The sequence below is a fragment of the Schistocerca serialis genome, chromosome 6, assembly GCF_023864345.2.
Source record: "Schistocerca serialis cubense isolate TAMUIC-IGC-003099 chromosome 6, iqSchSeri2.2, whole genome shotgun sequence".
NCBI lineage: Eukaryota > Metazoa > Arthropoda > Insecta > Orthoptera > Acrididae > Schistocerca > Schistocerca serialis.
In genome coordinates this window covers 556,027,703-556,042,408 of record NC_064643.1, presented here as the reverse complement: position 1 = coordinate 556,042,408, position 14,706 = coordinate 556,027,703, and the positions used below count along the sequence as shown (strand labels likewise).

The following is a 14,706-nucleotide window of genomic DNA, read 5'->3' as shown; positions in this document are numbered from 1 at the left end:
TACTGGTGAACGTTCAGCCTCCATTCAACAATTACCAAAGCAGCCCTGTTGTCATGAGCAGTAGCTTCCCACATCATGATTCCAGCAGTTGCAGGAGTGTGTGTCTCCAAAATCGTTGTTTCATGCAACTCTTTCACCAGATCGTCTGTGGACACTTTGGACTCAATCGAATGGTCACAGAAAGAAGCTGAGCTCCAAAACACCACTGGATGCCACCCAGTGTCGCAGTTTGGTCTGTCTCTGCACCAAGCACCACTCTGTTGTCTGCGGTATGGAGTGAGCGGTAGACGATGCCTGGCAACCCAGCTTTCAGTATCTGTTCCCGGCCGTTCGTGTTCATACTGTTCCTGTGATCTCTTCTCGGATTTCTGTTGTTGTCATTCGTCAGTCTATTAGTGCCACTTGAACAATACTACGACCTTCTCACAGTGTTGTCCATCTGGGAGGATAACGTTGCCCTGAATCCATCTCATCACGACTCGTCATTGTACTGCTGTCAACCCTCTTTGTGGTCGATAGGTATGATCCAGCGACATCTTTTCTACAGCATAACTTAAATGATACGAACGAACGTGAACAGTCGTCTGGTGACCACTCATGCGGCAACTGCGTTATTAACAGTGGCCGGTTGCTTTTACTTGCACTCTTTAACAGTTAACCTGTATCTTCAGGAGTCACAGTGTCACCGAAACACCACAGCGACAATAGTTTGTTTTGCATCCGAAATCGATCAGCTTTTCCAATGATTTGTGCACATTTAGACGTTCTGTATTTTAGTAAGACCACGAAGAAATTTCGCAGCATCCCTCATATACGTTTAGGACAAGAACAAGGAAAGAGGGTTGAGAAGTGATTGGAAATTTGATTTTGTACGCGAATGAAATACGTAGTGCTGAACTGTCGTGTGATATACACTCATGCTCATAAATTAAGGATAATTGCAGAATGTGATGCTACACAACGTGGAACTACACAAAACTGGCGCTTATAGCATAGGCACATAGGGAACACACATGACACAGATCTGTAAGTCCACGGTATTGGTGATAAGTTGAGAAAAGCGTCCCAAAACATATGTGCTACAAAACGCCATTGTTTCCTGGGCATGTACCCCGACATCAGTATGGGATATGATCACCATGCACACGTACACATGCCGCACAACGGATTGGCATACTCTGGATCAGGTGGTCGAGCAGCGGTTTGGGTCTGGTCTCCCATTCTTGCACCAGTGCCTGTCGGATCTCCTGAAGTGTCGTAGGGGTTTGAAGACGTGCAGCGATACGTCGTCCGAGAGCATCCCAGACGTGCTCGATGGGGTTTAGGTCTGGAGAACAGGCAGACCACTCCATTCGCCTGATATCTTCTGTTCCAAGGTACTCCTCCACGATGGCAGCTCGGTGGGGCCGTGCGTTATCATGTATCAGGAGGAAGATGGGGCCCACTGCACCCCTGAAAAGGCGGACATACTGGTGCAAAATGACGACCCGATACACCTGACCTGTTACAGCTCCTCTTTCAAAGACATGCAGGGGTGTACGTGCACCAATCATAATCCCACCCCACACCATCAAACCACGACCTCCATACAGGTCCTTTCAAGGACATTAAGAGGTTGGTATCTGGTTTCTGATTCACGCCAGATGAAAACCCCTGCGAGAGTCACTGTTCAGACTATACCTGGACACGTCCGTGAACATAACCTGGGACCACTGTTCCAATGACCATGTACTGTGTTCCTGACACCAGGCTGTAGGGGCTCTCTTGTGACCAGGGGTCAATGGAATGCACCTTGCAGGTCTCCAGGCGAATAAACCGTGTCTCTTAAGTCGTCTGTAGACCGTGTGTCTGGAGACAACTGTTCCAGTGGCTGCGGTAAGGTCCCGAGCAAGGCTACCTGTAGTACTCCGTAGCCGTCTGCGGGCACTGATGGTGAGATATCAGTATTCTTGTAGTGTTGTCCACTGTGGAAGTCCCATACTGTAGCGCCTGGACACGTTTCCTGTCTGCTGGAATCGTTGCCATAATCTTGAGATCACACTTTGTGGCACACGGATGGACCGCGCTACGACCTGCTGTGTTTGACCAGCCTCCAGTCGCCCTAGTACTCTACCCCTCATAACGTCATGAATATGTGTTCTTTGAGCCATTTTCAACACACAGTCACCATTAGCATGTCTGAAAACGTCTGCTGCACCATACTCTGACATGCACGAACACACCTCTGCGTATGTGGACTGCTGCCAGCGTCACCGTGCGACGACTGCAGGTCAAATGCACCGCATGGTCATATCCCGAGGTGATTTAAACCCGCAAACCGCCCACCAGAGCGTTGTTTCGCCATGTATCAGCATTATCCTTAATTTGTGAGCGTGAGTGTACAATGGTTCACGTTGTGTATGTGGAGACGTAGCTGCACAGAAGGGAAGTGTAGCCGTGTGACATCTCACATGCTGCAGTTCAGTTTAGTTTCCACTCCCGTTACGAGTTGCACTGGTTTATAACAAAAAACGCAGCACAGTAGCTTGGTAACGTGCAAGTAATGACACTACTTCGTGTTGCCCGATAGAGCTGATGTTCCGTAACCAACGTTATCAAGTGCGGTATTACATGAATGTTCCACTGCTGCTTTTATCTCCCAGTGATTCATTCGTATACACTGCATTATCTAGCGTTGTTTAACCACAAGCAATAAAAACCTTGACATTCACAGATATGATTCACGCGAATGCGTGTCGGAATGTACGTCTCCTTCCTTGCCTGACCGATGTAAAAGTATTTACAGTTCCCTATTAGTAAAATCTTACTTTTCTTTATTTCCCACTAGACTCACGGCATGGTGCTAGGCTTTGGAATAACTGGCAGTGCGGCTTCCCTGCTCTGCCCGACAAAGATATAGAGGGTGATTCACTTGCCCCTAATACAATTGTGTGATGTAGCCCAACAGCGTTTGAAGTTACCATAAGGTCGATATTCCCCTGCTGGGTTACTGAGTGTTACTGATGTTCATTAAGCTTATCTTGCAACCGATTCTGAACACACCTGACAGGTGGAATAATCCGTTCGCAAAACATTATTTCTTTAAATCATTTACCTGCGTACGTCTATCATGTAACTGTGTTAAGACGTCGTGGCTAGTGACCGGATGTAACAAAGATAGAAATTAATGCTTAAAACGAGGTAAAGGTGAAGTAAATAATGCGTTAAACACTGACCTGATGGGCCGGCCGAAGTGGCCGTGCGGTTAAATGCGCTGCAGTCTGGAACCGCAAGACCGCTACGGTCGCAGGTTCGAATCCTGCCTCGGGCATGGATGTTTGTGATGTCCTTAGGTTAGTTAGGTTTAACTAGTTCTAAGTTCTAGGGGACTAATGACCTCAGCAGTTGAGTCCCATAGTGCTCAGAGCCATTTGAACCATTTGAACTGAACTGATGGCGTATCATATCTGATCTACACTCCTGGAAATTGAAATAAGAACACCGTGAATTCATTGTCCCAGGAAGGGGAAACTTTATTGACACATTCCTGGGGTCAGATGCATCACATGATCACACTGACAGACCCACAGGCACATAGACACAGGCAACAGAGCATGCACAATGTCGGCACTAGTACAGTGTATATCCACCTTTCGCAGCAATGCAGGCTGCTATTCTCCCATGGAGACGATCGTAGAGATGCTGGATGTAGTCCTGTGGAACGGCTTGCCATGCCATTTCCACCTGGCGCCTCAGTTGGACCACCGTTCGTGCTGGACGTGCAGACCACGTGAGACGACGCTTCATCCAGTCCCAAACATGCTCAATGGGGGACAGATCCGGAGATCTTGCTGGCCAGGGTAGTTGACTTACACCTCCTAGAGCACGTTGGGTGGCACGGGATACATGCGGACGTGCATTGTCCTGTTGGAACAGCAAGTTCCCTTGCCGGTCTAGGAATGGTAGAACGATGGGTTCGATGACGGTTTGGATGTACCGTGCACTATTCAGTGTCCCCTCGACGATCACCAGTGGTGTACGGCCAGTGTAGGAGATCGCTCCACACACCATGATGCCGGGTGTTGGCCCTGTGTGCCTCGGTCGTATGCAGTCCTGATTGTGGCGCTCACCTGCACGGCGCCAAACACGCATACGACCATCATTGGCACCAAGGCAGAAGCGACTCTCATCGCTGAAGACGACACGTCTCCATTCGTCCCTCCATTCACGCCTGTCGCGACACCACTGGAGGCGGGCTGCACGATGTTGGGGCTTGAGCGGAAGACGGCCTAACGGTGTGCGGGACCGTAGCCCAGCTTCATGGAGACGGTTGCGAATGGTCCTCGCCGATACCCCAGGAGCAACAGTGTCCCTAATTTGCTGGGAAGTGGCGGTGCGGTCCCCTACGGCACTGCGTAGGATCCTACGGTCTTGGCGTGCATCCGTGCGTGGCTGCGGTCCGGTCCCAGGTCGACGGGCACGTGCACCTTCCGCCGACCACTGGCGACAACATCGATGTACTGTGGAGACCCCACGCCCCACGTGTTGAGCAATTCGGCGGTACGTCCACCCGGCCTCCCGCATGCCCACTATACGCCCTCGCTCAAAGTCCGTCAACTGCACATACGGTTCACGTCCACGCTGTCGCGGCATGCTACCAGTGTTAAAGACTGCGATGGAGCTCCGTATGCCACGGCAAACTGGCTGACACTGACGGCGGCGGTGCACAAATGCTGCGCAGCTAGCGCCATTCGACGTCCAACACCGCTGTTCCTGGTGTGTCCGCTGTGCCGTGCGTGTGATCATTGCTTGTACAGCCCTCTCGCAATGTCCGGAGCAAGTATGGTGGGTCTGACACACCGGTGTCAATGTGTTCTTTTTTCCATTTCCAGGAGTGTATTTGAAATACAAGCACGTTCCTAGCACTGTAGGATGGCGCATGTGGTTAGGCTTAAACCAAGCAATCAACGAAACATGTTATTGGTGGTTCGACTCCTTCAGTGCTCAAAAATTTTTTCATCGGTATGATGTCTTAATACGCAAGTACAGGCCAACATTTGTGACATTCAAACATGAAAATCACACAGTTATTGATATAGTGTCCTGCTCATACTGCACTGGTATACGGCTAACATGCAGTCTCTCCTCGTGTTTTTGCACAGAGGAATGCTCGTTATTTATTGGGAAGCAAGGAAAAAATGCATTCGAGGTACTATGTCTGTATCACAAACAGTATCGAAACAGGCGGCACCAAACTGTAAAGATATTCCGCAGTGCTGAAAGAGGTGTAAAGACAACAGGCATGATTCAGAAAGTATCACCTGCCCTAGAGAGGACCGTAAATCTCAAGTTGGTAACTGTCTTTCTACATCCGATGATGTGTATTCAAATTTCGCACCAGTCGCATAAGAGTGACGCCAGTAGCGCTACTATGAGGATGCAGATCAGTTTTGCTTTAAATAAGTGCTGTAACGCTTGAGAGCGTTAGTTATCTTTTAGATTGGTCGTGGTGGAGCTGATCGTAGTCAAGGATGCCTTCAAGCCAACAAAGACGCCATCATCGGCACTTCATTGTATTTGAACGAGATCGTGTAATAGGGCTAGGAGTAAATGAATGTTCCTTCTGCGATATTGCAGAAAGACTTGGCAGGAATGTAGCCACTGTACACGGTTGCTTGCAGCGACGATCACGAGATGTACGGACGCTAGAAGCCCGGACTCCGGACGGCCATATGGCACCACTTAGAGGGAAGACGATGATGTTCGGCGTGTGACCCTAGCGCATCGTACTTCAACCGCAGCAATAATTCGAGCAGTGACACAGCGGACTGTTTCAAATCGATTACTTCAAGGACAGCTCCGACGCCCCGTAGCGTGCATTCCACTGATTCCAAACCACCACAGTTTGCGATCAATGGTGTCATGCGCGAGCGCATTGGAGGGCAGAGTGAAGGTCTGCTGTCTTTCCTGACCGGTTCTGCCTCGATGCCAATGATGGCCAAGGGTTGGTTAGGAGGAGGCCAGTTCAGGGGCTATAACCAACCTGTCTGTGTGCTAGACTCACTGGACCTACACCTGGCGTTATGGTCTGGGGTGCGATTTCGTATACCCGCAGGAGCACTCTCGTGGTTACACCACGCACCCTGACTGCAAAATTGTACATCAGTCTAAGGATTCGATCTGTTGTGCTCCCATTCATGAAAAGCATTCCTGGGGGTGTTTACCAACGGGATAACGCTCGTCCACATACCCCTGGTGTAACCCAACATGCGCTATAGAGTGTCGACATGTTGCCTTGGTCTGTTCTTCACCAGATCTGCCTCCAATCTAGCACATCTGGGACATCATTGGACGACAAGTCCAGCGTCATCCACAAACAGCATTAACCGTCCCTGTATTGACCGACCAAGTGCAACAGGCGTGGGATTCCATGCCACAAACTGACATCCGGCACCCGTACAACACAATGCATGCACGTTTGCATGCTCGCATGCAACATTTTGTGGTTACAGCGGTTATTAATGTACCAGCATTTGCAATGGCTTGTCTCGGACTTACATTAACCTGTGATGTCCGCCCCGATAGCTGAGTGGTCAGCGTGTCGGATTGCCGACCTACGGGCCCGGGTTCGATTCCCGGCTGGGTCTGGGATTTTCTCCGCTCAGGGACTGGATGTTGAGCTGTCCTCATCATCATTTCATCCCCATCCAATGTGGCGTCGAATGTAATAAGACCTGCACCAAGGCGGCCGGACCTGCCCCGTAAGGAGCCTCCCAGCCAATGACGCCAAATGCTCGTTTCCATTTTCCATTAACCTGTGGTCTCGGAATGTTAATCGCTTAAATATGTTACCTAGACCAATGCATTCCAGAAATTTTATTACTCTACATTATTTTATTTTGTCTTGCGATTTTTTCCGTCGGCGTCTATTATATTCTACTGTGGTAGTGATTATTCAAAAAGTAATTTGAAAGTGGCCACTAAATTTTCGTCGAACCCATTTTCTTTCTACGCCTCCCAGGATGGGAATTACTGTTGCACAGCAATGCTGGGAACCACTGTTGTACAGGAGTGCTTTTTTCGGTCGGCTGTCACAGCTGCCTTTCCAGGTCTTGGCGTGCCGTGTAGCTGGGTCGTGATGTTAATTGCAGCACACGGGTCTGGAGGTGGCGTTAAACAGTTTGTTGTCCAGTATGGTTGGTGACATTCGTCACAGTCATTTTAAAGATCGTTTCTAACGGAATGATTAGTTAGTTCATGAAGATTACTCTAATTTTTGTTTTTAGCTTTTTTCGTGTTTGCTCCATAGATAAAATAGAAATTTCTCGGCGTCTCGCAGCTGGAAGATGGCGTAAGCTCTACGAGCGACTCTACATTGTAGTGGCTGAACTCTTGCATACAGGAAAAGGCTTAAAGCCTGGTGCCACCACAGTTGTTATGTCAAAGTACTTTGGCGCTGTTCTGTTGATCAGGTGGAGCATTTGGTTAATACACCGCCAAATCACATTAATCTGACTACCGTCTACATTCGACGTCAGCTTGCAATAACCAGCGACAAACTGCAGATGGCAGCACTAGCAGTGGAGGGTGCATAAAGCGTGTCGGGAAGACGCATAAAACAATGCAGTCGTTGTCGTAATGCGGAAATGGAGCAATTTGGCATTGCATGGCAAAATGGCATCGTAATTGGCTTTCGATCCAAGGATGGAAGCATTTCCGAAGCGGGTAACTTTGTAAACTGTTCGCGTGGTGCCGTGGTAGAAGTATACCGTGGATGGGAAATGGCGATGTCCTAAATGATCTCAAATGGAATGATGAGATTACACAAGTAACGGGTAGGGCTAATTCTAGATTGCGGTTTATTGGTAGAATCCTGAAGCGATGCAATCCTTCAACAAAGGAACTAGCTTACAATACATTAGTTCGTCCAGTGTTAGTGTATTGTTCGTCTGTATGGGACCCTTACCAGTTCGGTCTGATCAAGATATTGAGAAGGTCCAAAGGAGAACGGCAAGATTCCTGACTGGTACATTTAGCCATCGCGAAAGCGTTACAAATCTCATAGAAAGTTTGAAGTGCGACACACTTGCAGATAGACGGCATGCTAAACGGAAGGGGCTGCTCACTAAATTGCGAAATCCTATCTTCGCCGAGGATGTAGAGCATATATTATTACCTCCAACTTTCAAATCGCGCAATGATCACCATTCAAAGATAAGCGAAGTTAGAGCTCGTACTGAGGCGTTAAGACAGTCGTTTTTCCCTCGCGCGATCCGCGGTTGGAACAGAGGGGGGAAATATGACTTTGGCGCTAATTGTGCCCTCCGCCACACACCGCTTTGTGGATAGCGGAGTATGTATGTAGATGTGGAAACTGTTACTGAGGTAACTGTGGTGCACCACGGTCCATACGTGACAGAGGTGTACAACAGCTGCGAAGATGTGTACGGGTGAAGAAAAAAATGGTTCAAATGGCACTGAGCACTATGGGACTTAAGATCTGAGGTCATCAGTCCCCTAGAACTTAGAACTACTTAAACCTAACGACCGTAGCGGTCGCGCGGTTCCAGACTGAAGCGCCTAGAACCGCTGGGCCACACCGGCCGTCGACGGGTGAAGAGACGTGTAACTGTTCAGCAACTGATCACCCACATGAACCAAGGGTCTACGAATGATGTTACCGCAACGACAGTTCAGCGAACATTGCTGCGTATGGGCCTCTGCAACAGGCGCCTTGTTAATGCATCCATGCTGTCTGGTGTTGGTCAGCGAATTTGCACGTCAGTATCTCGACTTGACGTCCGCTGAATGGCGGCAAGTGGCCTTTTCAAGTGAATTACTTTTAGCGCTCCATCAGACGTGCACGGCCCGAAAAGTTTGAAAGCAAACACCCTGCAACAATCGTCAGAAGAGTCTAGGTGGGAGGAGGAAGCGTTACTGTCTGGTGAAAGTTTTCGTTGCACTCTATGGGTGATCTCGTCAGTCTAGAAAGCACAGAGGATCAACACGAGTGTGGCTCTGGCCTTGGGGACAGTGTCCACCTGTTCATGCTGTCTGTTTTTCCTCGGCACGATGGCATCTACCAGCAGGACAACGCAACGGGTCACACAGCTCACAGCGTATGTGCGTGGTTTGAAGAGCATCAGGCCGGCCGCTGAGGCCGAGCGGTCCTAGGCGCTTCAGTCCGGAACCACGCGGCTGCTATGGTCGCAGGTTCGAATCCTGCCTCGGGCATGAATGTGTGTGATGTCCTTAGGTTAGTTAGGTTTAAGCAGTTCTAAGTCCAGGGGACTGATGACCTCAGATGTTAAATCCCATAGTGCTTAGAGCCATTCGAACCATTTGAAGAGCACCTGGGTGAGTTTATCTTCCTCCCCTGGCCACTACACTGCCCTGATTAAAACCCAGCCGAGAATCTGTGGGATCACCTCGATCGGGCTGTTCGCGCCACGGATCCTCAATCAAGGAACCTAGCGCTGGCCGTTGCAATGGAATCGGCATGGCTCCACATCCCTATCGGTAGCTTCCAGAACCTCATTGACTCTCTTCCTACACGTCTCGCAGCGATCTGCGCATCAAAAGGTCGTTAGTCAGCCTTTTGACGGGTTATCACATCAGTGTTACTGGACAGAGTAGTTAGCCAAACGGCTACGATCGATCGACGCAGAATTCTGCCCTGTAGCATGTGTAACTCACTGGAAGTATCGAAACTACGACCCGTAATCTGTTGCGCGGATTAGATCCAGATGTGGCTCACCTCCCTGTCTCTGAAGCCTGCCCCTGCGTGTCAAACTGTACGAGGAGGTACAGTTATCCCAACAAGAGTGAGGCAACGTATTCCACTGTTCAGCAAAACTTAAATACGAGCTGCGTAAAGGAAAATAACATATTAACTACGCGGGGGAAACGAATGGAAATGCGGGATTATGTTGCTAGAATGAAATGATAATGAAACCAAGACCCTGAACTGTCGACAGGCGTTGATATATATCAACGGGGAGAGTTGAAAATGTGTGCCCCGACCGGGACTCGAACCCGGGATCTTCTGCTTACGTGGCAGACACTCTATCCATCTGAGCCACGAGGGCACAGACTATAGTGCGACTGAAGGGATTTATCTGTTGCACGCTCTCCGTGAGACCCACATTCCCAACTTAATGTCCACACACTACATTCGTAGTGCCCCTGCCCATTACACTCACTCATTACTCGCGGCAGACAGTCTTACCGAGTCCCGTAAGAGTTCGGGCAATGCGTGTGCATCCAGCACAGAAGGAGGTCACTGGCCGGTTAGCATTAACTGTATGAAGACGGTATCTGTTCTTTCGGACATATCCGAAAGAACACATACCATCGGTGACCATGCAGTTCTCTTAGAATGAAATGGTAATTAAATGCCAGCCTGTTTGGCCCGTGCGGTTCTAGGCGCTACTGTCTGGAACCGCGCGACCGCTACGGTCGCAGGTTTGAATCCTGCCTCGAGCATGGATGTGTGTCATGTCCTTATGTTAGTTAGGTTTAAGTAGTTCTAAGTTCTAGGGGACGGATGACCTCAGAAGTTAAGTCCCGTAGTGCTCAGAGCCATTTGAATTTTGAACTTCTGCCCGAAGGAGAGGCAGCTGACCACGCTCAACTACAGCAGTAGAGATCGCTTCATTGTGCAACAGGCAAGAAGGGACCCATGCCAAACAGCGGATGCAGTTGCAACCACATTTAACAGGACTGCAAGACACGCAGTTTCACCCTACACCGTGGCACGGCGACGGCATGGGGGTGATCTCTTTTTTCCGACGACCAGTACGTTACGTTCTGATAACACCCGCACACCGGCGGCAGCATTTGATAGAGACTGTAGGGGCACGGAGTTGCGGTCACGTGCTCTTCTCGGATCAGAGAAGATTCAGTCCGAGATGTGAGTCTGGATATACCCTCACATGGCGAGAAGTGCAATCACTAAAACAGCCAGGAACATTGTCTAACATTATCGTTTTGTTGGACCAAATATTATAGTGTGCGGAGGCATAATGTTACATCGTCGTACTGACATCAGTTTCTTTGAACAAGGTACGCTCGCCTGTGAATGATATTGTGACAATTTAGTCCTTCCTCAAATGCGTTTTTTCAGGGAAGTATTCGGTCCAGATTTCATTTTTATGAATATGTGACCGCATCGAACAGTGTAGGTGGAGTAGCTCATGGAAGCAAATGAAGTGACCTGCTCGTTCCCCCGACTTAAGTCGTATCGAGAAAGTGTGTGATGCGTTGGGGAGAGGTATCGCAGCACGTCCATATACACCAACGACCGTAGAGTCCGTGCCAAACGTTCCAGGCGAGGAATGGAACGGCCTACCATAAGAACTCCTTACCAACCTTCTGGCCATCATGACAGTTTGTTGCACTGCACGCACTGCTATCTGTGGTGATCGCACACCCTATTAAGAACCACGTCCCGCTGTTCGTAATATAAAAAAAAATGATTCAAATGGCTCAGAGCACTATGGGACTTAACATCGGAGATCATCAGTCCCCTAGAACTTAGAACTACTTAAACCTAACCAACCTAAGGACATCACACATATCCATGCCCGAGGCAGGACTCGAACCTGCGACCGTAGCAGTCGCGCGGTCCCGGACTGAAGCGCCTAGAACCGCTCGGCCACAGCGGCAGGCCGTAATTTCCAGGGCACCATCATAAACCGCAGTGACTGGGACGCCATTCTTGTCTTTGAATAGGAATGTCATTTCTGTTTGTCTCATGGTGTATTTCTTTCAGTTTACTTCGGTTACTACTCAGCAGAGGCAAAGAAAATGGCATACCTGCCTAATATCGTGTAGGGCACCCGAGAGCACGCAGAAGTGCCGCAACGCGACGTGGCATAGACTCGACTAATGTCTGAACTGGTGCTGGAGGGAACTGACACCATGAATCCTGCACGGCTGTCCATGAATCCATAAGAGTACGACCGGTTGGATATCTCTTCTGAACACCACCTTTCAAGGTATCCCAGATATGCTCAATAATATTCATATCTGGGGAGTTTGATGGCCAGCGGAAGTGTTTAAACTCGGAAGAGTCTTCTGGAGCCACTCTGTAGCAATTCTGGACGTCTCAGGTGTCGCATTGTCCTGCTGGAATTGCCCAAGTTCGTCGAAATGAACGATGACTTTAACGGATGCAGGTGATCAGACAGGATGCTTACGTGCGTGTCGCCTGCCAGAGTAGTATCTATACGTATCAGAAGTCATATATCACTCCAACAGCACACGCCCCACGCCATTACAGAGCCTCCACCAGCTTGAAAACTCCCCTACTCACATGAGGGGTCCATGGACTCATGAGGTTTTCTCCAAGTCCATACACGTCCATCCGCTCGATACAATTTGAAACGAGACTCATCCGTCCACGAAACACGTTTCCAGTCATCAGCAGTCCAATTTCGGTGTTGACTGGCCCAGGCGAGGCATAAAGCTTTGTGCCGTGCAGTCGTCAAGGCTACACGAGTGGGCCTTCGGCTCGGAAAGCCCATATCGATGATGTTTCGCTCAATCTTTCGCACGCTGACACCTGATGATACCCCAGGATTGAAATATGCAGCAATTTGCGGAAGTGTTGCACGTCTGTCAAGTTGAACGATTCTCTTCAGTCGTCGTTGATCCCGTTATTGCATAACCTTTTTCAGGTAACAGCAACCTCTGAGATTTGATATTTTACCGGATTCCTGATACTCACGGTACACTCGTGAAATGGTCGTACCGCAAAATCCCCCGGTCATCGGTACCTTGGAGATACTGTGTCCCATCGCTCGTGCGCCGACTGTAACACCGCGTTGAAATTCACTTAAATCTTGATAGCCTGCGATTGTAGCTGCAGTAACAGATCTAGCAACTACGCCAGACACTTGTCTTATATAGGCGTTGCCGACCGCAGCGCCGTATTCTGCCTGTTGACATACACTACTGGCCATTAAAATTGCTACATCACGAAGATGATGTGCTACAGACGTGAAATTTAACCGACAGGAAGAAGATGCTGTGATATGCAAATGATTAGCTTTTCAGAGCATTCACACATAGGTTGGCGCCGGTTGCGACACCTACAACGTGCTGACATGAGGAAAGTTTCCAACCGATTTCTCATACACAAACAGCAGTTGACCGACGTTGCCTGGTGAAACGTTGTTGTGATGCCTCGTGTAAGAAGGAGAAATGCGTACCATCACGTTTCCGACTTTGATAAAGGTCGGATTGTAGCCCATCGCGATTGCGGTTTATCGTATCGCGACACTGCTGCTCGCGTTGGTCGAGATCCAATGACTGTTAGGAGAATCGGTTGGTTCAGGAGGGTAATACGGAACGCCGTGCTGGATTCCAACGGCCTCGTATCACTAGCAGTCGAGATGTCAGGCATCTTATCCGCATGGCTGTAACGGATCGTGCAGCCACGTCTCGATCCCTGAGTCAACAGATGGGGACGTTTGCAAGACAACAACCATCTGCACGAACAGTTCGACGACGTTTGCAGCAGCTTGGACTACCAGCTCGGAGACCATGGCTGCGGTTACCCTTGACGCTGCATCACAGACAGGAGCGCCTGCAATGGTGTACCCAACGACGAACCTGGGTGCACGAATGGCAAAACGTCATTTTTCGGATGAATCCAGGTTCTGTTTACAGCATCATGATGGTCGCATCCGTGTTTGGCGACATCACGGTGAACGCACATTGGAAGCGTGTATTCGTCATCGCCATACTGGCGTATCACCCGGCGTGATGGTATGGGGTGCCATTGGTTACACGTCTCGGTCACCTCTTGTTCGCATTGACGGCACTTTGAACAATGGACGTTACGTTTCAGGTGTGTTACGACCCGTGGCTCTACCCTTCATTCGATCCCTGCAAAACCGTACATTTCAGCAGGATAATGCACGACCGTATGCTGCAGGTCCTGAACATAAAATGTTCGACTGCTGCCCTGGCCAGCACATTCTCCAGATCTCTCACCAATTGAAAACGTCTGGTCAATGGTGGCCGAGCAACTTGCTCGTCACAGTACGCCAGTCGCTACTCTTGATGAACTGTGGTATCGTGTTGAAGCTTCATGGGCAGCTGTAACTGTACACGCCATCCAAGCTCTGTTTGACTCAATGCCCAGGCGTATCAAAGGCCGTTATTACTGCCACAGGTGGTTGTTCTGGGTACTGATTTCTCAGGATCTATGCACCCAAATTGCGTGAAAATGTCATCACATGTGAGTTCTAGCACAATATATTTGTCCAATGAATACCCGTTTATCATCTGCATTCTTCTTGGTGTAGCAATTTTAATGGCCAGTAGTGTATCTCTGTATTTGAATACGCATGCCTATATCAGTTTCTTTGGCGTTTCAGTGTATGTTGTAGCAGTTCTTTTTTATGTACGCTCCAAATTTCGTTGAGCTATGTTACTTGACAGTGATACATGGTGCGAAAGCTGCTTTCGTCATTAAGTTCGGCACAACAGTTTACTATTCTTTCCTACTCTGTGTAAGTACTTGTAGAACACATTTTATGATCTTTCGCACCAGTGGTAAGACAGCGACCGTTGGAACAAACAGGCGACTCCTGAGGTCGATGAGGGCGGAGGTCACGAAATGAACGGCTAGTCCAAGTCTAGAGCGTAGCAAATGTCGCCGTAAGCGTACACAAACAGTCCAGGGGGCAATCCGAATCAGAAACGGAATATTGGCAA

At 49.1% G+C, this 14,706-nt stretch overlaps 1 non-coding gene across 1 annotated transcript; it reads right to left on the bottom strand.

Annotated features, from left to right (window-relative positions):
- Positions 1 to 9,993: 9,993 nt before the first annotated feature.
- Positions 9,994 to 10,067, bottom strand: Trnat-cgu (transfer RNA threonine (anticodon CGU)). The gene has a single exon. It is a non-coding gene; the product is annotated as a tRNA-Thr (tRNA).
- Positions 10,068 to 14,706: the final 4,639 nt, after the last annotated feature.